The sequence below is a fragment of the Chionomys nivalis genome, chromosome 3 (assembly GCF_950005125.1).
Source record: "Chionomys nivalis chromosome 3, mChiNiv1.1, whole genome shotgun sequence".
NCBI lineage: Eukaryota > Metazoa > Chordata > Mammalia > Rodentia > Cricetidae > Chionomys > Chionomys nivalis.
In genome coordinates this window covers 94,717,309-94,741,028 of record NC_080088.1, presented here as the reverse complement: position 1 = coordinate 94,741,028, position 23,720 = coordinate 94,717,309, and the positions used below count along the sequence as shown (strand labels likewise).

At 47.4% G+C, this 23,720-nt stretch overlaps 1 pseudogene; it reads left to right on the top strand.

Annotated features, from left to right (window-relative positions):
- Nucleotides 1-5,405: 5,405 nt before the first annotated feature.
- Nucleotides 5,406-21,843, top strand: LOC130871256 (paired immunoglobulin-like type 2 receptor alpha; annotated as a pseudogene).
- Nucleotides 21,844-23,720: the final 1,877 nt, after the last annotated feature.

Genomic DNA, 23,720 nt, shown 5'->3' with positions numbered 1-23,720 from the left:
CTGTTCCTCTCTCCATTCTCCCTGGACACTGACATCTCAGCCACAGGCCCTGGCCTCTCCATGCTCCTCCTCAGGTGACAGACCATGGCTTGACTGGGTCGCAGATTGGGCTTCCTTCCTCACAGGCCCAACTACAAACACTCATTTTCCTTATATCCTGCCATGTGGATGTTCTGACCTCTGGGGTCTCCCCTAGGACAAGACTTCTTTCCCAAGTCCAGTCTGTCTTAACATTGATAGTCAGTGGGTCAGCGTGTACCAAAGAGCATGCTGGGACATAAGCACAGCATCCACATTGACCATTAAGGATGAAATCCAGGCTGCTTTCACAGCCAGAAGAGGTGCATGGGCATTTGGCAGTGTGGCTGTAGTTGGCCCCCATATGTCCATAGGGAGTGGCACTATTAGGAGGCATAGCTTTGTTGGAGTAGGTGTGGCCTTGTTGGAGGAAGTGTGTCATTGTGGAGGTGGGTTGTATGTCTCCAATGCTCAGGCTATACTTATCATAGATACTGTTCACTTGATGTTACCTGTGGATTCAGGTGGAGAAGTCTCAGCTCCTTTTGCAGCACCATGTCTGCCTGCATGCTACCATGTCCCACCATGAAGATAATGCAGTTAATCTCAGAAACTGGAAGCCACCCTAAATTAATTATTTCCTTCATAGGAGTTATCATGCTCATGGTGTCTGTAGACAGCAATAGAAACCCTAAGACAGGCATGCACGATTCAGATCCACCAATCATAGTCCTGCATAGATGCAGCTCTCATTCCATCAGTGACAAGTCTCTAATGTGTATCAATCAGGGGCCTTTGCTGAGTCATTGGAAAACTGTCCCATCCCCATGGAACTAGCTGAAGCTAGGAGGGGTGATGGAGAAGTCACCAAGGCTTCTCATGACTACAGTAGAGTCTCCTGGTCAGCTGTGAGATGTCTGCTGTGGTGTAACTGGATCCAAGCCTCTGAGACTGACCTCAGCAGCAGCTGTGGTCACAGCGATCTTGGCATCTGGGGTAGTGTCTCCTCTGAGCATCCCTGAGGTGTTCACACAAGCAGGCAGCCGTGATGACCATCTTCCCAGTCATCTACAGTACGGTTAATTCACTATCACCTCCGTACAAGCAGCTGGGCACAGATAAAGGGCCTCTTGCATGTTGCTCCAATGGTCTTCTGACTTGCCATATAAGTTTCCCTTGTTCAAAAAGGAGAAGCAATAAAGGGGCCCACAGCAAAGGCTTACACAGAACCAACATTCTCAACATCATTTACATAAAATTCCCTCAGGGTGCAGGGAGCAGAACTGTTTGAATAAGAGCAGACATGGCTCTAGCCAGGCTACCACAGTTTAGGATTTGTGTTCAGCCAGAGCCATTACAAACAAAAAATACTAGATGAATCAAGGCATGGTGGCATAAGCCTGTAATTCTAATAACTGACAGGTAGACACAGCAAGATTATGAATTGGAAGCTATCATTAGTACCTATAGAGTCTGAATCCAGCCTAGGCTACATGAGACTCTGTTTTGAAACCAGCAAACCAAAGCTAACCAAATCCAAACAGTAGAGAGGTCATGGAGGCAGGTCATTCATTAGTTTACTTTGTTTGGAGACAGAGAAGTTGAAGACGTAACCAGTTTTCTTTAGATTCACTGAAATAAATTTTGTAACTATTAATAGTTTCCTTTAAGTAATATAGAAAGTTGAAGAAAAAATTAGAGTTTCTCAGTTTCTGTGACCTCAAACTCAGTGACTTGTGAGTTCCTTCCTTTGTCTTGGCTATCTGCAGAACCTGGAAGACTTCATCCAGAGGAGTAGGGGGCTGATCTAGTCACCCAGCCACTCACTGGATTTTAGGACATGGTGTAGAGTCTCTTCTTGGGGCTCCCCTCTACAGGGGTGCAGGGAGGTGCTCACACTAAGGTTGGAGAACACATGACAGATGCTGATGTCATCAAGGGAAGAAAAGAGGGTTCAGATGGGGGTGGGGCAAATGTGCTACTGTAAAGTCCTAGCGCAGCCTGAGTGTCCTGTCTACACCACAGGTCTTCATCTTCCACCCTCTATCTAGCATCCCCTCAACTCTCTGGGGACCCAGTCTGCGCAGCTACTCTGGGTTCCTTCTGGGCTGCATTAGTTGTCACTGGGGAAAAGAATTCTGGGAGTGGGAGAGTGGACGGTGTGAAAGATGGGTGGACAGACGGACAGTTGTCATCTATGAGTTGTCTGCTGGGGCGGGGCCCATCTGCCCTTCACTGTGTTATTTGAGGGAAGTTTCTGGAATTGGATGGTTCAGACAGAAATAGGAAGGGTTGAGTCTATTCTCTACCTCACTGTCATGGGAAAACACAGCTGGGTATAAAATCAGGGTCTGAATGTTGGGGACACGATCAGGAACTGGAGTCTGAGAGTCACAGAGGCTGACCTCGGGAGGCCATGTTTACTCAGGATGAGGACTGGGCAGACATGAGGGGCACATCAACTATGGGTGTCTCCCTGCATGACGTGTCTGTGTCTGTATTCAGCTGCACATGTGTGCACGTGTGAGCTCCCCTATGTGGAGGCCAGCGGACAACCTCAGGGGTTAGGACACATTCCACCTTGGATTTCTTTGTTTGTTTGGATTGCTTTTTAGGAGACAAAATCTCTATAGCCATTGCTGGATGGAACTGGATATATACCAGGATAGCCTCAAACTCACTGAGATTCACTCGTGTTTGCCTCTGCCTCTCCAAAGCTGGAATCAAAGGCATGCACCATCATGCCTAGCCTACTTTAAGTTTTAGCTTTTAAAATTACACTTATTTACTCTGTGGGTGCAGGGCACACTTGTGCTACAGCCTGAGCAGCAGCCAGGTTCTAACACTGCAGTCTGACACTCCCCATGGTCACATGTATGTTAAAGCCCCATGTGTGCACACCACAGCCCCAGGCTGCTCTTCCACCGAATGTGCCCCTCCTCTGTGAAAGCATCATGGCTGCAGGGCCCAGTCACTGCTATTGGGGGAAAATGGGTTCTCATGACAGAAAAATGATTACAGCCTGCTGGACAGAAATCGTCCCACAGCACGGTCCCTATGGGAAACAACTGAGTCCAGGACTTGAAATTAGAAAAGAGTCCAGGAGGGACTCTATTGCTTTCATAAAGTCAACATGGGATGTACTCACTCATATTTGGTTTCTTGCCATGAATAGGGGACGTTGAGCCTATTATGCGTGATCCTAGAGAAGCTAATTAAGAAGGTGAAGCCAAAGAAAAACATTTAGGCGATGAAAGGAGACAGAGACAAAGACCCACATTGGAGCACCGGACTGAAATCTCAAGGTCCAAATCAAGAGCAGGAGACAGAGCACGAGCAAGGAACTCAGGACCGCGAGGGGTGCACCCACACACTGAGACAATGGGGATATTCTATCAGGAACTCACCAAGGCCAGCTGGCCTGGGTCTGAAAAAGCATGGGATAAAACCGGACTTGCTGAATATAATGGACAATGAGGACTACTGAGAACTCAAGAACAATGGCAATGGGTTTTTGATCCTACTGCACATACTGGCTTTGTGGGAGCCTAGGCAGTTTGGATGTTCACCTTACTAGACCTGGATGGAGGTGGGTGGTCCTTGGACTTCCCACAGGGCAGGGAACCCGGATTACTCTTAGGGATGATGAGGGAGGGGGACTTGATGGGGGAGGGGGAGGGAAATGAGAGGTGGTGGCAGGGAGAAGGCAGAAATCTTTAATAAATAAATAAATAAAATTAAAAAAAAAAGTCCATGACTTGGGATTGAGTGGCCAGCAGGTGGCAGCAGTGAGGCTGAGCACAGGGACAGCTGGGATCCTGAGGGACCAACCAGAGTCTGTTGTGTAAAATGCTGAAGACCAGCAGCTGGAGCATGGCAAGCTCATTAGGCCCAGTCCTTCCTTTAGAGACTTAGCAAGGAGTGAGGAAGGCAAAGAAAGCAGACATGACAGAGGTGGCTGCATAGCCACCTGCGGGGAGCACGGAGAAGGCAATCGATGCCAGGAATCTAAGGAAATGGGAGTCACCTCTGCCCATGTCATTCAGAGAGTATGATGCCTTTTCTTCTGGTACAATCACATCTTCCTGCCCTTCAGGAAACTGATGGCACCTTGTCATGGGGAAGGGTGGGATGACCTCTTTCAGAACCAGCCCTTTGGACACCACAGCCACTGCCCGCACATCTCACGACTCGACTCTATTCACAGACCAGCTGTGTCCACTCTCAGAGATGTCCCAGGCAATATGTCATGACTGACACATTGCTGCTTTTTGCCCACTGCATTCAAAGAAGGTTCTAGAACAGCCACAGCTAGAAAGAATCACTGAAGTGTTCTGTGGGAACAGCCTCCCTGGAGCCCAGCAGAAGTTCCTTGGCCTTTGAGGGGAGTTCAGAGGCTGCACAGAGCAGCTGAAAGTCAGTGTGGAGAGTGAGACTACAAGAACTCAGTTGGACTGAAGTCCAGTCACCTGCCCTGTGGCAGTCATGTGACATGTGCCAGGGCTTCTCTGACCCTTGGTTTCCTCTTCTGAGTGTGTGTTAAGGGTGGCAGGAAGCAAAAAGGTTCCTTCAGAAACTGGAGTAGCTCTGGAGTCACTGTCGAGGTGAGGGAGATAAGTCTATAGCTTACCTGGAAGCACAGAGAAGTTACAGACTTGGCAGCAGCCAGCACCAGGGCGAGAGTGTCCACTGGGCCTTAGTTTTCCAGGGCCGCTGTGAGGAGTCCCTGACAGGCAGCAAGAGTGCAAAGAGCAGACGATGGTGGGGGCACCAAGCTAGGGCTGGGACTGAATGTGTTTCCTCATCACCTCCTTCCTCATTGTGTCTGGTGAGCAGAAAATTATCAATTCCTTCACTGTGATTATTATACAGAGAGAGACAGAGAGAGAGAGACAGAGGGAGGGAGGGAGGGAGGGAGGGAGGGAGGGAGGGAGGGAGGGAGGGAGGGAGAGACAGACAGCATGAGGGAGACACAGTGAGAAACAGGCTGAGGGGAGGGCCGGAGTGGAGGAAATGGGAGCTGAGGAAACAGTGATTGCAGGCTGCATAGGGAATGGGAAAGACTGGATGAGACAGGAGGTCAGGGTGGAAGAGAGGAGAGCCCGGCATGCAGAGGTCAAGGCTGTATCTTCCAGAAAGAAAATGGGGGCTGAGCTCAAGGGCATGGCCATCCTGTCAATGACCACAAGGGAGGATCTTTTGCAACATGGGGCGGGGATCCAGAATGATAAAGGAAGTTGCTGGCCACAAGGGGGTGGAGATGGGGAGGTCCTGCCCACACTGTCCTCCACATGGGTAGGCCCGGAGGATGTGGATCCCTTTACTCTGATTCTCTCCTGACTCCTGAGCAACCCAGGGTCCCTCCACAGGGTCTGTTCCCCTGCCTGATGGCTCTGCTGGTCTCATTTTGGAGAGGTAATTGGACCATGGCTTGGATCCTGTTTCTGCTGCTGCAAGCAACAAGTCTACCACCTGGTGAGTGGTGGGGACCTTGCTATTCTGTACTCTGTCTTAACCACAGAAGGGGCCAGTTGGGCTGGGAAGAGTGGGCTGCCATGTGGACAGCTGACTGCTAGAGGAGCTAGCCTGTCTCTGTGCCCCATGAGAGAGCTTATCCCTCTGAGTAGGTCCAACCCAACAACCTTTCCTAGTCTGTCCTGTCACATTGGAAGTGGAACCTAGGGATAGTCCTGCCCTGTGGATGAAGACCCAGGAAGCTCTGGGCTATGCTTTCCAGTCCCTGCAGACTTCATATTCTCTCCCATTTTCCCAGGGAATTCAGCAGGATCCAACAGAGTAAATGAATTTGGGGTCAACCAACCAGCACGGCTCTCTGGTGTCCAAGGCAGCTCCATCGAGATTCCCTTCTCCTTCTACTATCCCTGGAAATCACCAAAGGATCTACAGATGAGGATTCTCTGGAGATGGAAGCACTTCCATGGAGAATTGATCTACAACTCTTCCTCGGGTTTCATACATGAGCATTTCAAGAATCGGCTCGTCCTGAACTGGACACAGCCTCAGACATCCGGAGTCCTCAGAATCCTGGACTTGAAGAAGGACCGGCAGTGTACTTCTGCCGAGTTCATCTGAAAGCAAGAAAACTAAAGGAGGAGTTCTTTCAGTCGATTCCTGGTACCATCCTCAGCATCACCCCTAGTGAGTGCATCCTAGGTCAGGCCTTGGTGGTCCTGGATTCTTTATACCATAGATGCTACTAGAGATCTTATGCCTCTGATTCTTTTCACGGGTTCCTCTCATGTGTTCAATGCCCTGCTCAGACCTCTGCCAACTTCGCCTTTCCTCTTCTCCATAACCATCCACAAGCCTTAGCTGCTGTCTCTGAACTGGCTTCTTATTGTGCCCTCAGATCCCACCCCACTCCCAGGCCTCAGCTCTTCCCAGATGCCCCTGTCTCCTGCTCCTTTCTCCCAACTGCACTACTGCCCTGCCCACCCCCACCCTCATTGTCAGAAATCCATGTGTGTCTGGCTTCTCCAGAATGAAGCAGTCCCCACTTGGTGCTGTGCCAGGGTCTCTATTAGTTCCTGGTTTACACCATATCTCATGCCGTCCACAGAGGGTGCCTCTGGTCCCCATGTACACCCCTCTTCCTCTGGGTCCCCCTACTTCACCTGTCTCTAAGACACAGCCCTCACCTCTCCCTGCCCCTGTTTCTTTATGCCCTCCCTCAGTGCCCTCTTCTCCCTCCTTGCTCAGCATCCCCCATCTTTCAAACATAGACCCTCACGTTCTCACCATGATCAGGTCTTCGGGTGGCTTCACATCCTCTGTGGCAGCTGTGGCTTCAGCTTCCACACAGAGTGCACTCAGGTCCAGCTGAGTCACCGTGTGGGGATTGCACCGACCATGCACCACCACTGATGTGGAGACTCCTGCCCAAGGTCATGCTAGTGACTAACAGATCCTGAAAGGACCCTTTACCTCCAAGAGTCTCTCAACTATAGACACATGGTCTCTGCTGGAGTTCACTCTATTGTTTGCCTCCCTTCTATCTCAATTTTGTGGAGCATGTATATATAATATAAGCATATGTGTATGTGTGTGTAAGTGTGTGTATGTGTAAGTGTGTGTGTGTGTGTACATATACCCCATTTTTGTGCTTGAGAAAACCAGAGTGCGGCACTGGGAATCCTCCTCTAGTAAGACCGACTTTATTCCCTTGAGGCAGGGTCTCTCACTGAACTTGGAGCTCACTGTTCTGGGCTAGGCTGAAGGGCTATGAAGCTGCATTGATCCTCTTGTCCCCATCTCCCATGGTGTTGTGGTTACAGGGACTCACATGGCCCAAATTACAAACAAGGTGTATGATATCTGAAGAAGGAACAACTAAGGTTAATCTCTGGCTCTCTCTCTTTTGTTCGCTCTCGCTCTCCCCCCCCCCACATACACACATGCACGAATATAGGTGTGCAAAAATTTAATAAAAAGCAAGTATTTACAAAATTTAATATAAAATTAACAGCCAAATTATAATCAGTTATCATTAACTTCATTGCCAATTCTCAGCAGTGCTAGTGATAAATGGCTTTCTCCCTTCCAGGTTAGACCCACCTGCCTCCCCCTGGCCAATCACTGCCTCATTTTAACACCTGTGCTGATTCAGGATAAAGTCCACAGCCCATACTTACTCATGCACCATTATGTGTGTGCAAAAATTTAATAAAAAGTAATTTTTTGAAGATAAAATATAAAATTAATAGCCAAATAATAATCACTTTCCATTAATTGCATTGCCAGTTCTCAGGGTACAGTGATAAATAGGGTTGCCCCTTCCAGGTTAGGCCCACCTGCCTCTCCCTGGCCAACCACTCCTCATCTTAACCCCTGTGCTGGCTCAAAATAAAGTCCACAGCAAGAACTGGCCAGGCCGCCTTACGTCTGCATTTCCTGTGCCTCCTACACGTTTCCCTAAATGTCCTTTTCTGAGATCTCTGTTCTTCTCAGCCTCCTCCCTCTTCCTCCTTTCCTAATTTCTCCTGGCCCTCGAGATAATCTGTAGGTGCTTGGTAGAAATCTCAATTTAAGGCAGCCATGCCTGTCTCTGCTTCAGTCAGACACACCATGGTTTCTTCTTTATCATGGTTTCTTCAGATGATCCCTGAGGCCACTTGCATGCTAAACCAGGGCTCCGCCATTGAGTTACACCTCATGGCCACCATGGGTTCTTCATCAGTATTTTTAAAACTAATTTATTAACTGAATATTTCTGCCCATTGTTTTTAAAATGTTAAAATTAATGATAAAAAGACATTTTTTCTTTCCATCTTTTAAGACAGAGTCTCATGTAGCCCAGACTGGCCTCAAACTAGCTATATAGCTAAGGATGACCTTGAACTCCTGACCCTCCAGCCTCCATTTCCCAAGTGCTGGGATCACAAGGGTGTGTCACCACTCCTGTGTGCAGTGCCTGAGATGGGACTCAGGGCCTCACACATGCTAGGCAAGCCTTCTACCGACTGAGCTACATCCACAGACCCCAAAAAAATTGTGTTTATATGACCAAAATTCCCTCATTTACTGCAAAGAAATCACAACCAGAGAAATACTTGCAACGAGTATTGATAAAGAACCCTGTGGTTGGTTTATTATTTTCATTTCTGCAGCCAAATTCAATAATACTTTCCTTTGCAATTTTTGTCTTTCATGTCTAAGCAAAAAGATCCCTGTGACCACTCTGTCTCTCTTTCTCCCTCTCTCTCTCTCTCTGAATGAATAAAGATTCTTCTCTCACACAATACATCTCAACCACAGTTTCTCCTCCCTTCTCTTCTTCCATCCCCCACATCTTCCATCTTCCCTCTCCCCCAGATCCACCCCCTCTGTTTCCTCTTCAGAAAAGAGCAGACCTCCAAGAGGCAACAACCGAACAGGGCAATACATTATACAACAAGACGAGACAAAAGACCTTCTATCGTGATAGACTGGGACAAGGCAACCCAATAGGAGGAAAAGAGTCCCAAGAGCTGGTAAAGAGTCAGAGACACACCCACTCCCACTGTTAGGAGTACACAAAAACTCCAAACTAGCAGCCACAACGTATACTCAGAGGACCTGGTGCAAACCCGGATCTGGTTTTTAGATTCTCTTGTAGAACAACATGCGTTTCTGGCCTGTCTATCCCATCCTGTTCCACTGTGTCTCCATTTTTAGTTGTTCTTCCTATTTGTGTGTGCACAGGCACGTGGGTGTCTCAGTGGCAGGGTCAGAGGACTTTTGGGAATCGGCTCTCTCCTTCCAACTTGCTTTGACACAGGGTCTCTCCCTCTTGTGTTTCCTCACCATGGAGTGCAATATGGCTGCCCAGACAGCCTCCCAGTGATTCTCCCATCTCTGGTCCTGTCTCCCCAAAGCAGGACTGCAGTTGCAGATGCTCACCACATCTGGATTTTTATGTGGGTTCTGAGGGACCAAAAGTCACAGCGGGTGTTTTATAATATTAAGTCTGATTCTTTATTTTTATTAATTTTTTAATTTATGTGTATGTGCTTGTCAGTGTGGTTACATATTTACATGCATGTGTCTGTGTGGACATACATGTGGAGGCCAGGTAGCAACCTCGGAAGCCTTTCCCTGGGCACATCATGCCTTTCAAGTCTTTCTTTCTCTTTCTTTTTTTCTTTCTTTCTTTCTTTCTTTCTTTCTTTCTTTCTTTTTTTCTTTTTTCTCTCTTTCTTTTATCTTTCTTCCCTCCTATTTTATGGAGGGGTGCCTTTCTCTGGCCTGGAACTCACCAAGTGGGCTAGGCCAGCTGGCAGTGAGCCCCAGGGCCCATCTTCCCTCTGCAGTGCTGGGATTACATGGCGACAGGCATAGGACCCTGGGGATGTAACTCAGGTCTTTGTGCTTCAGAGGTGTCCAAGTAGGAGTTTCTATTGCTGTGATAAACACCGTGACCAAAGCACTGGGGAGGAAAAGGTTCATTGTGGCTTACACGCTCCTACCACATTCCATCATCTGGAGAAGGCTGGGCAGGAATCCCAGGCAGGAACCTGGAAGAGGAACTGATGCAGAAGCCATGGAGGAGGGCTGCTTACTGGTTTGCTTTCTGTGCTTTCTCAACCTGCTTTGATTATAGAGCATCCAGGACCACCAGCCCACACATGGCACCACCCACAGTGAGCTGTGCCCTCCCACATCAATCAAATCAAGAAAATGTCCTATAGACTTGCCTATGGGCAATCTGATGGAAGCATTTTCTCAGCTGAGGTCCCCTTCCCAGATAACTACAGCTTTGTCACATTGACACAATAACTAACCAGAGCACAGGGCAAGTGCTTTCTGGACTGAGCCATCTCCGCAGTTGCTGACCTGCCTTTTCTCCTCTCGGGACTACACTTCCTTAGTGACTCTAACCTTATCCATGACAGTGGCCGATGAGACTCCTTCCCTCTCAGCCATTACTCAACCCGACACCTCCAACAACTTTGTTTTCTGTTTTGTTCTTTTGGGACAATCTGGGAAAGAAGGTAATATATATTTATAGATATATGTGTAAAGATACACACACATATGTATACACACGTTTGCCTACACTCCCTGCCAAAACTAGGACAACAAAGGAAATTCGTTATATAAAAAAGGCTGGGAATGAATAGTGGTGGTGGCTGCTCTGCAAAATGGATGCGGTGTAAACCACTGGACCGCATATTTCAGAGTTCAAATGATATATCATACATTACATACATTTATACCTGAGGCAGGGTCTTATTATGTAGCCCTGGCTGGCCAAGAACTTGCTATGAGGACTAAATGGGCCTTGAACTCACAGAGATGGGCCGGTCTCTGCCTCTCGAATGCTGGGGTTTAAGGTGTGCTCCACCCAGTCAGTTTTAAAGTGATCTTTTAAGTGGGGTGGTGCAAACCTGTGATCCCAGTGGAAGGTGGAGGTGAAGAGATCAGGAATCTAAGGTCATTAGCTACACAGCAAGTTCAAGGCCAGTCTGAACTACATGGACTCCATCTATAAATAAATGTTAAGAGTGGCTAAGAGCATTGGCTTTGTGATTGTGAGGACCAAAGTTCAAATCCCATCACCCATGGAGGGAGCTGGGTGTCCCTGCATTGATGTGACACCAAGGAGGTGGAGGCAGGAGGATTGCAGAGTTTGTTGGCTTTCAGTCTAGCTGATACTTGAGCCCCCATTTCACAGAGAGATGCTGTCCCTGAGGAAGAGATGGAGATTGTTACAAGAGGACACAGAAGCCTCTTCTGCCCCCACATGCATATTCAGGTGCACATCTCTATCCTCCGTGTGTGTGTGTGTGTGCATCCATGTGCATGCATGTGAGTAGGTGAGTGTATGTACACTCACACACATACTATATACATACATAAAAATGGCAAAAGATTTTTAGTAGCATTTGCTTATTTATATAAGTCATACAATTTACATTGTGTTTTAAAATCTACATCAAAAGTGAGCAGCGTCTTCTGTAATAGGTTCTTACCATGTAGCTGTGGTGGGCAACCAAGAGCAATGGCAATAGTCTGTGTGGGATTGGGGGCTCTGAACCTCACTTACTGATAACGCATAGGGAGGCAAGGCATGCCTGGCACTGAGAATTTGTTCAATAACTCACATCTAAGGAGCAGCCTTGTCCACCCTGGCAGGCTACTTCTGTTCTAACAAGGACTTTACTAGAAAATGACTGTTTGGATCTGTGTGACTTAGAGATTGCTCTTTGTAAGGGATGACATGAGCGTCTGAGGACGTTCCTACCAGGAAGTAGAGTTGTCATTGCTCACCCAATTCTCAGCCTCAGCATCTGTTCCCTTATTCCTGTGTGAGCTTCTGAGAGCTGTTCCCCATCCCACAACCCCAAAGGACAGGATACCCATGTCCGTCTGTCCATTTCTTCATTGAAGAACAACCCACTTGTTACTTGAGTGTAGGGTTTGAGCCTGGGCCCTGGCAGCTCTAACAAGCCAGGCTTGGCCCCCTGTCCTCGACAGGACAATTAGAGAGATAGGTCACAGTGAAAAGCAGAGGAAAGAGGTGTTCTCAGCTTAGGAAGCCTTAAAGTTCTTGCCCTTAAGACTTTCCCATTCGGGGTTCAATTAAAGATGTCAGAATGAGCTAAAGGGGGGCTAAAAATCTGAAGGCAAACATCTGAGTGGAAAGAAGTCTACTCCCAACAGCTTCCATCTGTCTGTGATTCTTTATTCTCTCTTCAGTCCATCATTTCTCATTGTTCCTCTTGTTCTCCATGTTCCTTGTTCTACACTGTTCTCAGTTCTACCCCTTACATACGTTCCCAGTCACATATACCCTTAAAACCAGCAATTCCCCAGCCCTGGCAGGTTCCAGGGCCAGAAGTCTTTTGCCCCATAGAAAGTCAGATAAGGGTTTTCACACACACACACACACACACACACACACACACACACACACACCCATCTATGAACTCCTTAATGGAGAAAGGTAGTTAAGAAAGGAACTAAATTATCAGAGATTCTAGAGGGGAAGGTTACTGAGCTACTCTACATTTTTAGGTGGTAGATAAAAGAGCTAAAATGTTTATTTCAGTAAAATTATGGACAGGGCAGGGATTGTTAAAATCAGCATGCCACTTCTTTTCTCCCAGCAGGCATAGGGGATACTAGGTAACCTACGTAAACAGTCAGGGAGAAGCTGATGGCTCTTGATCAGATAGCAACACACCAGAGGCTACAGTTTCTATGGTCTAGGTCTGGAGTTAGACTCACTGTTCTAAACCGAGAAGACAACCAGGCCTCTAAATTATCGCTTCTGGGCTATGCTATTATCAGTCGTTCTGATCCTGGTGTTGTGGGTCTTTCCCTGGGTTGCAGTTAATTATTTCTCCAGCTGCCCTTGAGAGTCCTGAACTAAAGTCATCAGTGAACCGAGGTGAAGTTGAGCGTAGGAGTTAAGAATCTCTTATGTGGAGTAAAACCAGAGCAGCAGCTTGGGCAGGTGATGCTCTGTGCCTGGACCCTAAGCCCTGACCAAATGCCTGCTGATAAAGATAATTGCAGGAAGGCAGATTGCAGAAGGAGAGAGAAACAGGCCTGGCAGTGGGAAACTGTTCAAAACTAGGGAATTCATTCCCAAATATGTAACGGGAGGGAAGCCAACTACAGTGAAAAATCAACAGCAAAGGACAGTCATTTTGTTCACAAAGCAAGAACGCCAAAAGCCTTGCCTTTGGGTTTAGATTTTAGCAGATCCCTTGGTTCTGATAAGTCGCTCCTGAAAAGATGACTGAGTAATTACTGTATAATGTCATGGCTTCCAGCACTCAACTTGACCAGATTGTGAAGAGGAACAGGGAGGTCCAGTGACAACCACCAGCTCCATATTTGGGATTTGACACATCGTGACCTGAGGTTTAGGCCTAAACAGAAATCAAGACATAGGCACAGCTAAGCAGTCCCAATTCCAGTGTGGCCCCGCCCACAATAAGCCATCATCCTCTGTCTCCAGTCTCTCCTGCAAGGTGATCTGAGGAGTTGTCAGAACTGTGTGAACTCTCTTTCTGGGAGATCAGTTCTTTACTGGCTGGCTCCAAGCTTTGCCTTTTCCTTCTCCCAGCTTGAGACTCCTTGGGTGTCTCCAGTTCCTTGGAATCCATTGCTTCAGTGTCTGACGGCAAAGAGTGCTGCAGAGGCTTCTCTAGAATCTTCACTCCTACTGGGGAAGTTCATGCTGACTTCCTTTATCTCTTCCCAGTCCCCAGGACCACCTCTCCAAGCCCCACCACTGCAACTTCTGAAGGCCAGATGAGCGGGAATCAGACCCTGGATCTGGGAACCAGAGTTGGGGTGGCGGTGGCTGCTGCTGTACTCCTGGCTGGGGTTTTGAGATTGATGGTGTTCCTCAGGTGGAAGAGAAGGAAAGGTAAGTGGTCCAGACTGCAACCCCATCACACTCCCTGAGTGTTTCCACAGGACAATCTGCACCAGAATCGTCAAAGGGGATTGTTGACAGCTCAGATCCTAGGGCTCAGGTGATGGCTCAGTCAGTAAAGTGCTTGCCACACAAGCTTGAGGATCCATCACCACAATCCTGGTAGTCCCAGTGCTGAGCAGGGGATCAAGATCATCCCCGAGGCTGATGACTAGTCACACTAGCCTAATTGCTGAGCGTTGGGTCCCAGTGAGAGACCCTGTCTTTAAAAACAGCAAGGTGGACAGCTTTTGAGAAGCTAAGTGTGGCTTCTGGCCTCCCCAGGGCAGATCCCTGATGGCCTCCTCTTGAGTCCAGAGTCAGGCTCTGAGGCTTTTGCTTAGAGTAGCTGGGGTCTTTTGTTGCTGTTGTTTCAGTTTGGTTGACTGCAGGCCTGCACTGCTAACCCCACTGGGAATCTGCTTTAAGCCGGTTCCCCAAGTGAGGCCTCTGACGGTTCAGTCTGTGAACCTCACAGTCCAGTCACAAAATCAGTTCTCTGTTGACTCAGCCATTTCGTCATTAGAGGAGAAAGGGCCTGCCCAGGAGGAAGCCAGGGGAGGGGAAAGTAGAAGGGACTGGAAGTTGCCTCAGCTCAGCTGTATTGATTGCTCCACTTCCCAAAGTCTGTCTTGAAACTGGAGGATCCTAAGTAGATGAACATCCAGTTTCCCTGTAACTGTGGGTGATGGGGGAGGCGTCCCAAGGGCTGATTGTTCATTTTAGAATGAGCTGTGGTGTTGGCAGACATGGTCAGGGTAGAGACAGAATGGTAGAGGAGTTCTCAGAGAAAGAAAAATTGCATACAGTGTCAAAGAATAAATAATGACAGCCAGAGGCAGTGAAATGGCTCAGGAGGTCAAGACATTGGAAATGCTAGAACACACAGGGCCGAAGGAAATAACTGGGTCCTCTTTGTTGTCCTCTGACACATGCATGCCGTGACCTGTGCACACTCACACACATGGTGAATAAATAAATATAACACAATTCAAAATAAAAACAATGACAGCCACTGCGGTGACACCTCAGTCTGTGCACCTGGGGCGGGGGCAGGAGGATCTTGACTCCATGAGAATTTATCTCAACCCCTCTCCCTTCAACAGAATAGTTAGGAAATTGCTGGGAGTCATGTAGGACACTCTCTGGCCTTCCAGGAAAGGGATACCATGTCGGGTATCCCATGAGTAGTGTGGTGATGGCAGAGGAGGCAGGAGATGACAGGAAGGAACCTTGTAAGTCAGATCCCTGAGCCTCTAATAACAGAGGCACAGGGATGGGCAAAGGGAGACCAGCTTCTGGAACAGGAGCAGCAGCAGAGAAGAGAGAGGCCGAGAGAGAGCGACAGAGGGAGACAGAGAGCAGGGCAGAGGAGCAGAAAGAGAGAGAGAAAGGAAGAGACGGAAGGTGGGCAAGGCCCACTTTTTAAACAGAAGCTTAGCAAATGCACACAGGAGGTGCTGTTAGTGGTTGCACTGGGAACATATCCGGTCTGAACCTCAGGGGCCAGTACAGATGCCTGAATAATAACAGTGATGTTGTTGAATGATAGGGGAAGTGGGTGAGTAGGAAACATCTCATTCTGAAAATGGAAAAATTAATTAAGATGTCTATTTTAGGTGGTTGGAGAGATGGCTCAGTGTTTAAGAACACTGGATACTGTTGGGGGAAGAGTTGCTTGTTCATCCCAACCCCCCTACCCAGCCATGAAATAACCACTCAGAAAACCACATTATTTTCAATATTGTTTGGCCAATAGCTTAAGCATATTTCTGGCAAAACTCATATCCTAAACTAACCCATCTCTGTGTATCGCCATGTTATACGTTGTGGCTTACCATCTAAAGTTCCAGCATCGGCCTTAGGTGGAGGATCCATTGCTTTTCTCTGACTCTGCCCTTCTTTCTGCCAGCCTTCAGTCCAGTCCTCCCTGCCTATCTCTGCTCCGCCCCTCCCTGCTCTGCTATAGGCTCAAAGCTGTTTCTTTATTCACAGTAATCACAGCATACAGAGGGAAATCCCACATCACCTCCCCTTTTTTGTTTAAACAAAAAGGAAGGCTTTAACTTTAACATAGTGAAATTACGTATAACAAAACAGGTATCAAGCAAGAATTACGGTTACAATATTTATATCTATTTTATCTTTTATCATAATTAAGGAAAACTATAACTATAACCATTTATTCTTCAACTCAGTCAAAGATTCCAGAAGGTTATAATATTATCTAAGTAAGCGGGAAGTACATTGTAAGCAACTTCCAAAACTCTAGAAATGACAGAGACATCTCAGTGCTTGAACAGTCACCCAAAGTTCTTCTGTATCATTGGAGCATCCATCTTTAGCCTACAGACCCATAGTAACTAGCAGACTCTTTTACAAAGCAGGAAATTTCAAAGACATTGCCACCTATGCTGGCAGTTTGTCAATCATATTTGTGTGTGTGTGTGTGTGTGTGTGTGTGTGTGTGTCCTGCAGAATGTCTACCAGACTCATTCATGATGCAGGAATCTTGAAGGATTGTCTCACCTTTAGTCAAGTGTAGCAGTCGTTTCTCTGTGGGTCCTGCATGCCCAGTTTATAAAGCAGTCCAGGCAAGAGAAGTTTCTTGCCAAATGGTCAACCAAATCCATAAGGAGCCTCTTCAATGCCCATCATCCTCTTAAAGTAGCTTGGTGCTGCTAGGAACAGATGTGTATCACTGTCATGAAAAGTCTTAAGTTTTAAAACATTTTAAATGCCATATTCTGAAGGAAGGTCTCTGAAAGATTTGAAATATATCTGTATACATCTAGAAAGTCTAACTAACATGACTATGAGTTTGACTATTATAAATGATTATCTATTAACCTATATTTTTAATTATACATTACATTTTTAAATGACCTACACAATCACAATACCTTAATCAATAGTAGAAATATATATACGTGTAACAAAACTGATCTTAAATTTGTTTCAGTAAACTAAGATCCATACCAATGCAAATCTCTATAGCAGGATACTCTTGCAGAGGACTGGGGTTTGATTCCCAGCACCCACACAATGGCTCACAGGCTCCTATAACTCTTGTTCCAAGGGATTTGATGCCCTCCTCTGATTGCCACAGGGACGAAGCACACATGTGGCAAACAGACACACAAGCAAGCAAACATTCATACAATAAAAATAATTAAAAATTTTTTAAAAAGATGTCTATACAACAAAAATTGAATTCAATATAACTCCCATCTAAATGACAATGACAGTTTTTCAAAAACAGTTTATCTTCTCCAATTCAGATGCCTTCTCAAAGACAAAACAAGACAAAATGAGATGAACAACAACAGAAAAGAAAGGGCCAATAATGGAGCACTCCACTGCCTGATCCCAGAGTTTATTCAAAGTTGCAATAGGAGGCTGGAGGGACGGCTCAGCAGTTAAGAGCAGTGGCTGCTCTTGCAGAGAACCTGAGTTCTGCTCCCAGAACCCACATCAGGCAGTTTACAACCGCCTGTAATTCCATTTCTAGGATTATAGGAAGCTCTCTCCTGCATTCACAGGCTCTGCTCTCATGTGCATTACCCCAAAACAGATGCACAAAATTTTAAAATTCTAAAAACAAAAAAATACAGTAGGTAAATCAATATGAAATAAATAATAAAGAAAAAAGGCTACAGTAGCCCTCCGAGGATAAAAAGTTTCAGTGTCCTCTCCTGGGAACGAGATAATGGAGGGAACCAACTCCTGCAAGATGCCCTCTACCTCCATACAAACTGTGGCACAGCCCCTGCCACATAATAAATAACTGGCAATAAAAAGCTATAGTAATTAAAACAGTACAGAATGCACCAAGACAAACAGACCAGTAGAGTAAATACAATCCAGGAGGAGGCGGTTCCTAAGGGCACAAAAAGGAAGACAGGAGAATGCAGAGTAGACAAGCAGGTGGAGAATCAGGGGGAACTCAAGGAGACAGATGGGGTGGGGGGTGCGGGGTGGGGGGGGGCGTGGGAGGGGCTGGACCTGGCAGGGATTTGAGGGAGGGGTGCTGTGTGGGACAGCAGCCCAGCAGAGGTAGTCCAGGCTCTTCCCTCACTGTCTGGGGCGGTCTCTTTGCTCCCCTGTCCTCTGAAGGAGCTGAACATAGAGGACGGCTGAGGGGCAGAAGGACGATCAGCATGGATGTCACACTGACACTGTGTCTTCCCCCACAGGCCAGAGGACTAAAGCCGAAACCCCAGCCAGGTGAGCGCCATCCTGTCCTCTGCAAAAGCAGCCAGTGCTCTTGCCCACTGAGCCATCTCTCCAGCCCCTTCAAATGGCATTAGAAGAACAATGGAGAACCGCACACAGGGCTCTGCACATCTCCCCACCCCTGACTCATCCTGACTGCTTCCTCCATGTCCTCCATGACGCCATGCTCTTCAAGGCCACCAGCTTCACACACTGACAAGGGGTGCAGCAGAGTCTCGGGGAGTCTCCTTCCACAACAGCCCCCACCCCCAGTCCTCATGTGGTCTTTCTCCTTCTCTCCTTCCATTTCCTAGGCTTTCCTCTCTGTGGCTCTGGCTCCTCTCAGCCTTGAACATCTGCCTGGATTCCACCAGCTCTCCCATCTTCCCTCTGCCTTTCTCTGTGGTCAGTGAGCCCCGCTCCCCAGGAATCCTTTGTTCTAGGTCTTCCACATCTCTTGGCCCTTTTTCTTCACCTCCCAACCTCTCTGTCCTTCTCTCCTGTCTTTTCTTTTTCTCACTGCACATGGCCTGCTCTGAGCCTTCGTTTTTTCTGAGAAAGGGTCTCAGAGAGCCCCGGCTGGCCTTGAACTGACTATGAAGCCAAGGGCAACCTTGAACTTCTGATCCTTTCACCTCCATTTCACAGCTGTTGGAATGACAGGCATCACACCACACAGTTTATGAGGGGCTGGGGATACAACCCAGGACATTGTCAATTAACACAAGCACTCTAAGAGAAACACTGCATCCCCAGCTCCTCCCTCTTTCTTCTCCCTGTGGCTTCTTTGGCCACACGCCCTTCCTCCAGTCTGATCTCAGGGCCCTTCTTCCATGACCTTAGCCTGAGCACCTACCCAAAAGATCTGAAATTTTTCTGCCTTCTAGTTTTAATCAAGGTAGTGAGAGAGGATAGTGTTGGTCCTTTCTATTTCTATTCTAGTCTCTGTTCCTGCCCATTGCAAGGTGCTTTCTCATACAATGACTTGCCTTCAGCTAGTGCTGAGAGACCTTGGCCAGGTCACCTGACCAATGGCCTCTCACTCCTCTACAGAGACAAAACAAAACAAAAACTCAAAACCCAAGTGGGGTCAGGTGAAATGGCTTAGTGGATAAAGCCACGCCATTAAGACTGACAACCTGATGTCATCTCAGGGATCCACAAGGTGGAAGGAAAAAGACAGCTCTCAGAAGTTGTCCTCTGTTTTCCACATGTGTGCAGGGTCAAACTCATACCCATACATAGATATATACACATGCACACAAATAAGCAAAATGCAATGAAAATAATTATTTAAAGTGGATGACATCTGAGAACACAAACATGTGCATGTGCATGAGTGCCTGCACACATGCATGCACACACATACTCGAGCATACACATATACAAAGGGAAAGCTTGTTCCCTTTGAGTGGTCTCTGCCATCCTCAATGCCCAACTCACAATGGGCATGTTGGTGTTTGTTTTGTCTTGTTTGAGACAGGGTCTCACACTGTGTAGTGTGAGCGACGGGCTGCGTTCCCACCCAGCTCCTGCATGGCTAGTTTTATACCCGAAATAACAACACAAAAATTGTATTCTTTTAAACACTACCTGGCCCATATCTCCAGTCTCTTACTGGCTAACTCTCACATCTTGATTAACCCATTTCTATTAATGTGTGTAGCACCACAAAGTGGTAGCTTACCAGGAAGGATCTTAACCTGAGTACATCTTGGAGAGGAGAGCTATAGCATCTGCCTCATTGCCTTCTTTCCAGCATGCTGTTCTGTCTACTCCGCCCACCTAATTTTGTGTCCTATCAAATGGCCAAGGCAGTTTCTTTATTAACCAATGAAAGTAACACATAGACAGATGACACTCCTCCATCAACACTGGTCTGAAACTCACCAATCAGACCTGGTTGGTTGGCCAATGAACATCAGGAGTTCCCCTGTCTCCACCTCCTAGGCACTGAGAATACAAGCATGCACCACCATGCTCAGTCCTGTGTGTATTATTACAAGTTCTTGTTTTGTATATGTGTGTGTGTGTGAAGTGCACATGCACATGTGCTCTGTGTGTAAAAGGCAGAGATCAACAGTGGTTTTTCTTAGTTTCTTTTCATTCTGTGTTCCTGCATGTATGTTGTGCTTATGTGTGTACTTGGATATGTATGTGGAGGCCAAAAGTCTATGTTGTGACTCTCCTCAGTTTCTCCAACTTTTAATATTTATTTTGAGACCTTTATAGTCAGGTCTTTCACTAACTGAAGCTCATCAGTTTGGCTGGGCTGCCCAGACAACAGCTTCAGGGATCCACCCATCTCTACCCATCCCTCCAGGCATATTGTACCCAGAATATTTTGATGTTGGTTTGGTTTGTTTTTTTGAGACAGGGATTTCTCCATGTAAACATCCGGGGATGCCCTGGGACAACCTTTGTAGACCAGGTTGGCCTCAAACAAACAGAGTGCTGGGTTTAAAGGCATGTACCACCACTGCCTGGCTGTGCCCCAAGTTTTTTACATGGGTCTTTAGGGATCTAAATTTGGGTCTTCATTTTGGGCAAAGACTTTGCCAACTGAACCATCTCTCCAGCCTTCACTTTACCTTTTGAGACAGGATCTTTCACTGAATCTAGAGCTCATCTGTTAGTCCAGGATGGCCTGTGAACTTCAGTGACTTCTCCGCCTGTCTGTTTCTCCAGCATCCAGCTTTATTTGTTTGCTGGGATCTGAAGTCAGGATGTCATGTTTCTGTGACAAGCACGTTACTAACTGGGCCATCTCTCCAGCCCAGCACCTAATGTCTTAATTCTTTCTTGTCCAGCCTCTAATCTGTTGTCCATCTTGTTCTCATGCAGGGAACTCATTGAAAACACTGAGAAATGTGAGAACGTTGAGCCCGAAGGTAAAATCTGCCAGCTTCCTGTTCCACACCTGGCTCTGCCTTCTTTTCCCAAGACCCCACACTTACACAAGCATTCCCTCAGTGTTTTCGCCTGTCCCTCCCTCACCCAGACCCTCCCTCACCCTGCCCCTCCCTCACCCTGTCCTTCATTCACCCTGTCCCTCCCTTACCCTGTCCCTCCCTCACCCTGTCCCTCCCATGTAACCAAGGTCTTTACCTCACACTTGGAACTCCCAGCCATCTGTCTCCCTTCCTGTCCCACACCTCGACTTCAGAACTCTGTGTTCCTTTTCCTCTAGGACCATATATGGACCCCAAAGAAAACCCCAAGGTAAGCGATTCAGACTCAGGTCTGAAGGAGTTAAGGGGGTGTTGATGGATGCAGAAGGTTGAAGGTCAGAGGTGTGGGAGGGACACTCAGGCTGCAGCTGCTGCTTTATGGAGTCTCAGTTGCACTGCTGCTATCTAATGCCCTGTCCCCACCCCTGCAGGACAACAACATCGTGTATGCCTCCATTGCCCTCTCAAGCCCGACCTCCCCAGGAACACCAGGCTGCCCGCCTGTCCATGAGAACCCCCAGGAAGAGACTGTATATTCCATCATAAAGGCCAAATGAGCGGGTCTGGGTGACCATCTCAGAGTCACCTTTGCTTCTAGTGGGAAGACTCCCAGCTTCCACTGATACTCACAGAGTCAGATGCTCACAGGTCACAGATACCCATGGCCAGGACAGAAAATCACACATCAGAAACTCAGAGAAACTGAGAAACTCAGTTTCCTGTTCTAACTTCCCAGGCCTTTTTCATACAAATAAAAAGATCCACAGAATTTGCCTAAATGGTTCTTTTTAAGGGTCACTCGTAGTGGTTCCTCTCAGGCCCCCTCCCATCACTTTTTTCTAGCTGTCAAGGCAAGGAATACCCCAAATGCTGGCAGCTGTCCACATGATGTGCACCCACATCTGTGAGTGTAATAACCACCACACACTGTGACTGGTCCCCATGCACCACTGCACAGGACATCAGCAATAGCCCTAGAGAGATGGTGTGTGACAGGGAACTGAACACCAGATGGTTACGGTGTTTTCTAAAGGTCAAATCGCTGCCAGAAAGGAGAGCCAGGACTCACAGACACACTATCCTGAAGGTTCCCTAGGTCTGGGTCTCGCTGCTGTCCCCAGTCTCCTGTCCCCTCCAGAGCAGGCAGTCTGCCATAGAGACAGGAAAGGAAGCACACCTCAGCAGTAGCCCAGAGACCTGCTTTATTGACATGGGCTGCACAGCTCTGACTAGAACCACTTGGCAGTTCAACAACCCTGACATTCATCAGCTGCTCAAGAACGCTGAGAGACAGACGACAGTAGGAGAACCAGAGCACATTACTCCTCAAAAAGGGACGCCAGGAACTCCTCAAGCCGTCCCTCTGCTGCGACTCTCCTCTCTCCTTTGGCTCTCCAATGTCTTCCATGAGTTGCTCCAAGTCCAGGTCACTGGAACCATCATCTTCAGGGGAGAAACTTGCTGCCTCCTGTGTCAGGGGCTCCTGAGGTCCAGGACCTTCCTTTCCCAAAGCAAGCCCCACGCCAAGCTGGTGGGGTAGGGCACTCTGATGCAATTTCAATTCCTTCTCCTCAGGGAAGTTGCTAGCTGAGACCTTGCTTTCAGGAGCCTTAGATTTCTTTAGGGCCAAAGAGAACAAAGGACAAAGTTCAGAGTCCCTTTAAGTCAGCCTGTCCTGACGTCTTATCACCCAGATTTCTGAATCTTATGTTTAAAGCGTCTGAAAGGATAATCACATATGGGAAGTGCCCGAGTTTTCAAAAGGATCAGCCCTCCAAAGGTAAGAGGAGCAACTGAGAGGTAGGAGAACCAGGTTCCAGGGAGACAAAAGGGAGGCCTGGTGAGTGCAGAGCAGGGAAAGCAGGGAGGGGACATGAGATCAAGGCAGGGGAAGGAAGCAAAGGGAGAAGGACATGGACAAGGGACAATAGACAGGAGAGTTGTCCTCTGATTGGCTGTGCAGAAGGACAGCTGAGGACTGGCCTCAAGTCCTGGGGACTCTCAGTCCTGTCCCTGATTGGCTGCTACAGAGCTGTTTACTGCCCTGAGCCCCTAATGTTGTCTGAACACAGAGAACAGTTGAGAGGCAGACAGAGGATCAGCATGGCTGCCACACTAACACTGGTTCTTCTCCTACAGGCCAGCAGACTAAAGCCAACCCCAGCTATGTGAGCACCTGTCATCCCAAGCACGGGGTCGTGGCTTAATGGGAAGATTCTAACCTATGTCCATCTCGGCATGGAGCTTCATGGCATCTTCCTGAGTCTGCTTTCTTCCTTCCAGAATTCTGTTCTGTCTACTCCACCCACCTAAGGCTGACCTATCAAAATGACAAGGCAGTTTCTTTATTAACTAGTGAAAGTAACACATAGACAGATGACCCTCCTACACCATTTCCCCTTTTCTGTTTAAACAAAAAAGGCTTTAACTTTAACATAGTAATATTACATATAACAAAACAGTTATCAAGCAAGAATTAAAGTTACAATATTTATATCTATTTTATCTTTATTATAACAATGGAAAACTATACCCATCTATCTATTTTTTAACTTCATCAAAGACTCTAAAAGGATATAATATTACCTAATTAAACAAGAAATAAG